The sequence below is a fragment of the Herpailurus yagouaroundi genome, unplaced genomic scaffold (genome assembly GCF_014898765.1).
Source record: "Herpailurus yagouaroundi ecotype Mexico unplaced genomic scaffold, PumYag 355, whole genome shotgun sequence".
In the NCBI taxonomy this organism is placed as follows: Eukaryota; Metazoa; Chordata; class Mammalia; order Carnivora; family Felidae; genus Herpailurus; species Herpailurus yagouaroundi.
The window spans coordinates 1,231,014-1,237,481 of record NW_024412572.1 but is presented as its reverse complement, the minus strand read 5'-3'; the positions used below and the strand labels follow the sequence as shown (position 1 = coordinate 1,237,481).

General features: G+C 42.9%; 1 pseudogene; it reads left to right on the top strand.

Moving 5' to 3' along the window:
* Nucleotides 1-2,975: 2,975 nt before the first annotated feature.
* On the top strand, nucleotides 2,976-5,713 carry LOC121021937 (farnesyl pyrophosphate synthase-like; annotated as a pseudogene).
* Nucleotides 5,714-6,468: the final 755 nt, after the last annotated feature.

Sequence of the window (6,468 nt, the reverse complement as noted above, 5' to 3'; positions counted from 1 at the left end):
ACCCCAAACATCCTATTTGGGATTGTATTCTGTCCCATATACACTCGATCCCATTTTCCTTGTCCTTTTTTTTTTTTTTTCTATAACCCTCAACATCTGCTACCTGTATATATACCTTATTCCATCACAGAAAGTTCTATTGCACAGCACTACTCTAGAGTCTTCTGTCAAAGAAAATAAGTAATTTTGCTGGACCTATTTTCTTTTTTTTTTTTTTTTTTTTTTTTTGTCACTGCCTTATCTTCTCTTCCCCTTAAAATACAGCTTTTTTGGAAAATAATCTATACCTACTTTCCCAACGTTCTAACTCCCATTAACTCCTGAACTTGAAACTATCTTCTTCTTTATTTCTTTATTTTTTTTTTAACATTTATTTACTTTTTGAGAGACAGAGAAAGAGCAGGAGCAGGGGAGGGGCAGAGACAGAGGGAGACACAGAATCCGAAACAGGCTCCAGTCTCTGAGCCATCAGCACAGAGCCCGATGTGGGGCTTGAACTCATGAACCATGAGATCATGACCTGAGCTGAAGTCAGACGCTTAACCAACTGAGCCACCCAGGTGCCCCGAAACTATCTTCTTTTTTTAATGCAACAAGACTGCTTTCATTAAGTTTACTAATGACTCACATGTTGCTAAACTTCATGAAAAATGCTCCGGTTCACGTGTTGTTGACAAGGTTGCTAATGCCCTCCTTTTTGGAAACATCCTTTTCCCTTGGCTTCGGTGACCTGCCATCCTCTGACTACTAGTCTTCAGTCCCCTCTTGCAGTTACTTTTAAGTCAATGAGTCATTCAATATTGTTATTCCTCAGGGCTAACAGCCGTCTTTTCTCAGGTCAGCAATTTTTATTCTTAATTTACAGTTTACCCTTGGGTTTTACTTGCCATCTACAAATCTAAGATCCTCTGTTTGTACCTCCATCCAAGACCAGTTTTCTGATCACCCAACACTTACATCAAGTTCCTTACCACCCTCTCTACTTGGCTGCTTTAAAACCACCTCAGACTCAACATATACAAAATGAAATTCACCAGGCTACCTCCTCCAACCTGCCAGGATTCTCTTTTCTGATGACAGAACCGCAGTATACCTGTTGGCTTAGTCCAGAACTGGTGGCAGGATCTTTGAGTCTCCTTCATTCAAACTCCTACATTTGATGAATTATCGAGTTCTGTTGGTTCTACCAACTAAATATTTCCTGAATATGTCAACTTTGCACTAGCTCCATAATGAATGTTCTACTCAGAACCTCATACCTTCACTAGAATCATCTAGTAACTTGACTCCCTGCGTCCAATAGCCCCCCCCAGCCACCTCTCTCTCTCTCTCTCTCTCTCTCTCTCCAGCCAGAGTTTTCTCTTTAAAATTCAAGTCTTACCATGCTTACCCTCCTCCATGGTTTCCCTTTCACTTTAGAATAAAGTACAAAAACCTCTATCCCAGGAATAATCTCACCCTTGGCTACATGTCGAGGCTTTACCGGAAGATTTCCGCCTTATTCACTTAGGTCTAATATTATTCCCCTCGACCGTCTCTCAGTTCCTGGAATAAGACAAGCTCATTCTCACCTTTGTTACTTTAATAAAATACTACCTATGTATTTTTTTTAAATTTTTTTTCTTAATGTTTTTATTTATTTTTGAGACAGAGAGAGACAGAGCATGAGCAGGGAAGGAGCAGAGAGAGAGGGAGACAGAGAATCGGAAGCAGACTCCAGGCTCTGAGCCATCAGCACAGAGCCCGATGCGGGGCTCGAACTCACAGACTGTGAGATCATGACCTGAGCCGAAGTCGGATGCTCAACCGACTGAGCCACCCAGGTGCCCCACTACCTATGTATTTTTAATGGTCTCCCTAACACCTCTATATATGATTAAGTCACACCCATACCCTTCACAGAAATATTCTCTGACGCTGCAAACAGGTAAGGCCTTGTGCTTACGCCTTTTCCTTTCATCTAGTACTTCTACTTCATAACTTTAAATAAATAATTATTTCCTCGTGCACATTCATTACACACTTGGATTCTTTTCTGGATAAGGGACTAGAGCTACTTTTATTTAGTTCATCTGCCTTTGGCCTAGCAGTGTCAAGGAGCTACTCCATAAATACGTATTAAATACATGAAATCGTCAATAATTGAGTAAGTATATTTATCTTTGTCCAGAAATTACCTGAGCAGATCAAACTAGCTTCCTTATTAAAGTGACACGAGTTTGTGTCCCTTGGACACAATCCCAGGGAGAAGCTTCATTTACAGTGCAGCCAGATCTAGAGAGTAAGACGTGTGATGTTTTTCCCGTGAAATGAGGCCCTTTGCAGATGCTGAGTAAGGCACATCCAAGTTGCCTGCAAATAACTGCAGCAATGTTCATTTCCCAGCGGTTAGCAGAAGGGTGGCAATGATGTAGATTTCCTGCTTGACCCTCCCCGCGCATCTGCTGCCTCTGCCCACGAGCCTCAGTTCTTTTTTTGTTTCGTTCTGTAACCAGAACACCAGAATGATTTTCGAGGTATCCTTTTGCCTCAAAATCTGATCAGAGACTCCAGCTAAAAATAATGTTACTTAATGGTCCTGATTCTTGTCTGCATTTCAAATAATTACATACTACTTACTAGATACTGTGAAGGATATTAGGGAGAGGTGATATCATATGTGGGGTCAGGAAAGAAAGGCACATATCTGTAATATGACAATATCCAGGAAGTTAGAATAAACTTACATCTTAGAGTTGCTAGATGAAAATAATTCTAACAAAAGTTTGGACCCTGGGGTGGGAGGAATATGAAATTCACTATATATAAAGAGTATGTGATTTTTTTGGAGAATTAAGAAATTGGAAGTTGATTCTGAGCCAAGATGACACAGTCAGCTTTTGAAGGCAATTCTTGCAAGTATTTGTTTGTTTGTTTGTTTTGCAGAATTCTTGCAAGTGTTCGTATGAAAGGGAATGAGTTACAGTCCTATCAAGGCTAATTTATCTATGTTAGGGCACTTGGGTAGTTTTTGGCATGCTGTGGCATAGTCAGTGAAATATTTAAGTCCTATTGCCTACTGATGTGGGAATGAATATATTTAATTAAGATGCTGATAGTCTCTGCTGGCCCTGACTGTGAGCTGATGTGCGGAACTGCTCCAAGCTTTCTTCCTGGTGTCAAATGATATCATGGATTCATCCCTCGCCCAACAGGGGCAGATCGGCTGCTAACAGAAGCCAGGCATAGGTTTGGATGCCGTCAACGATGCTTTGCTTCCGGAAGCACGTATCTACTGCCTGCTGAAGCTGTACTGCCGGGAGCAGCCCTATTACCCGAACTTAATTGAGCTTTTCCTGCAGAGTTCTTATCAGACTGAGATCGGACAGATCCTGGACCTCATCACAGCACCACTCCCCGCCCCCCCAGCCCCTGGGGAATGTGGGTCTTGGCAGATTCACTGGAAAGAAGTACAAATCTATTGTCAGGTGCAAGATAGCTTTCTACTCCTTCTATATTCCTGTAGCTGCTGCCGTGTATATGGTGGACATTGATGGGGAGATGCTACTGGAGAAGGAGGACTTCTCTCAGATTCAGGATGATTACCTTGTCTCTTTGGAGACCCCAAGGTGACAGGCCAGATTGGCACTGATATCCAGGACAACAAATGCAGCTGACTGGTGGTTCGGTATCTGCAAAGGGCCTCTCCAGAACAGCACCAGATCCTTCAGGAGAATTATGGGCAAAAGGAGGCCAAGAAGGTGGCCCAGGTGGACGTGCTACACATGTGTCAGCTGCTTCGGATTCTGTGTCTCCCTCTCTCTCTGCCCCTCCCCTGCTTATGATCTGTCTTTCTCTCTCAAAAATAAATAAACATTAAAAAAACCATGTGGATATTCATGACCATGAGGAGGAAAAGTTCTCCTTGAAAGAGAATAGTTCAGTGCAGAACGAGCATCCAGAAGACTTGGGGAAAATTCAGTTTGATAGAAAATCGTCACTGAAGGATTGTGATTGTTTGTAAATCATAACTGTAAATCTATCTAAATTGAAAAGCTGGATAGGATAGTCAAGGTTTAAGAGGCAGATTTCACATTTATATTGGAGTTTAAATAAATTCCTTAAGACCGAATTCAATGTCTTACCTGCTCATCTCAGAAAAGAATGTCTAAAGTAAGAGATAAAGGTGTTGGGACTGATTGAAAATAAGGAAACTCCAAGACTAATAAAAGAGTATATCAGAATCAGGGAATTCAACTCTCCCACAATTATACCTGGGCAGGTGTACATGAGAATTTTCTTTGCACGATTTGAAAGTTGCATAATAAAAACTATGGCTCGGAGGAAGAATCCGCAAAACAATTCTTAACAGTTTTGAAATTATATAAACCATAAGTCCAGACTTTAGCTGAAGAACATTTATTCCAGCGTTGTTGGTATGAATCATACACAAGTAAGTCCTTCAAGTAAGAATGAGTATTTGGGTAACTCTGAAAAAAGAATTTTTAAATATGTGGATATTTCTTTTCTTTTAAAAAAAAATTTTTTTTTAGCGTTTATTTATTTTTGAGACAGAGAGAGACAGAGCATGAATGGGGGAGGGTCAGAGAGAGGGAGACACAGAATGTGAAACAGGATCCAGACTCTGAGCGGTCAGCACAGAGCCCGACGCGGGGCTCAAACTCACGGACAGTGAGATCGTGACCTGAGCCGAAGTCGGCCGCTTAACCGACTGAGTGACCCAGGTGCCCCTCTTTTTTTTTTTTTTTTTAAATGTTTACTGATTTGAGAGACACACACACACACACACACACACACACACACACACACACACACGAGTGAGTGGGGGAAGGGCAGAGAGAGGGAGAGAGAGAATCCTGAGCAGGCTCCATGCTGTCAGTGCAGGGCTTGATGCCATGAGCAGTGAGATCAGGACTTGAGCTGAAATCAAGAGTCAGTTGCTTAACCAACTGAGCCACCCAGGTGCCCTAAGTATGTGGATATTTCAAGGCAACTGTTTGAGTGTTTCAATGACTAAACCCTTATTAATTTTTCCTAAATTAATTTGACTATGGATAACTTCTTTTTGTGGAATACTTTGTTACCACTAGGGTCCGGTGAACTTAACTTTGGGAAAATATGGGTAGATATCAGAAAATGAGATTTGACTTCCCGAGAGAAAAAAAGTTTGGTACGATAGAAAGAGGTCTTAAAAATCAGAATGAGGTGGGGCGCCTGGGTGGCTCAGTCAGTTGAGCGTCCGACTTCAGCTCAGGTCATGATCTCATGGTTCATGAGTTCGAGCCCCGCACCGGGCTCTGTGCTGACAGCCCAGAGCCTGGAGCCTGCTTCCAATTCTGTGTCTCCCTTTCTCTCTGTCCCTCTCCCCCTCATGCTCTGTCTCTTTCTCTCAAAAATAAATAAACGTTAAAAAAATCAGAATGAGGATATGAGGTATGATTCATTTCAAAAAGTGAGAAGTGAGTATTCTGTCATATAGGTACCCGTTAGGGGAAAAAAGTACATTGGAGAGTCCATGTGCTTTTATTGAAAATCCTGGTTTGGATGTCTTATCCGAACAGGTTGCTCCAACATCTTCACTGTGTCTGCAGTCATGATCTCCCCACTCTTTGTGCCTGCGTTCCCAGAGACGACTCATCCCCACCACAGGAAACATCATCCAGGCAAATTTTTCCAGATCCTGCAGAATCATTTCCAAGACCCGTGTCAGTGATACAAGGTGGACAACCCAGCTGGCCACACGCTACAGCAGCCGCATCACTGTTCCATGTGTCGTCACCCACATCACATGTGTCCCACTGCCCTTGGAAATGTATCTCCTCTTCCTGAGCAGCCCCAGGTTCCACCGAGGGAAAGATGGCCTTCATTAAATACAGCTGAAATGTCAGAACTGCCTCCGTATGTGGTAGAGGAAGGACCCAGAGGCTTAGGCAAGGAAGCTGGAGTGTTAGAGTGAATGTGTCACGTAATGTCTGCTCACCCACCCCAGGAGCATTCGGAGAGCACACCCTTCACGACGGTTGTGAGAAATAAATCTGTAAGGGGAGCCCCACCACTCTTGAAGAACCCTGTGGCCGCTCTTCATATAGTCAGAAGCTACAAGGTGGGGGCACCTGGGTGGCTCAGTCAGTTAAGTGTCTGACTTTGGCTCAGGACATGATCTCGTGGTTCATGAGTTTGACCCCCGCATCGGACTCTGTGCTGACAGCTCAGAGCCTGGAGCCTGCTTCCGATTCTGGGTCTCTCTCTCTTTCTCTCTCTGACCCTTTCCTGCTTATTCTCTGTCTCTGTTTCTCTCTCAAGAATAAATAAACATTAAAAAGAAAAAAAAGAAACTACAAGGGGAACTTTTGCCATTTGGTTAGGATTCTTAAGTACATTGGGGGTAACTGGGCCACTGGGTGGTAAGGACAGTGATGGACACTTAATTGTCAAAGGCAAGGTGGGTGTGATTACCATAATGGACTG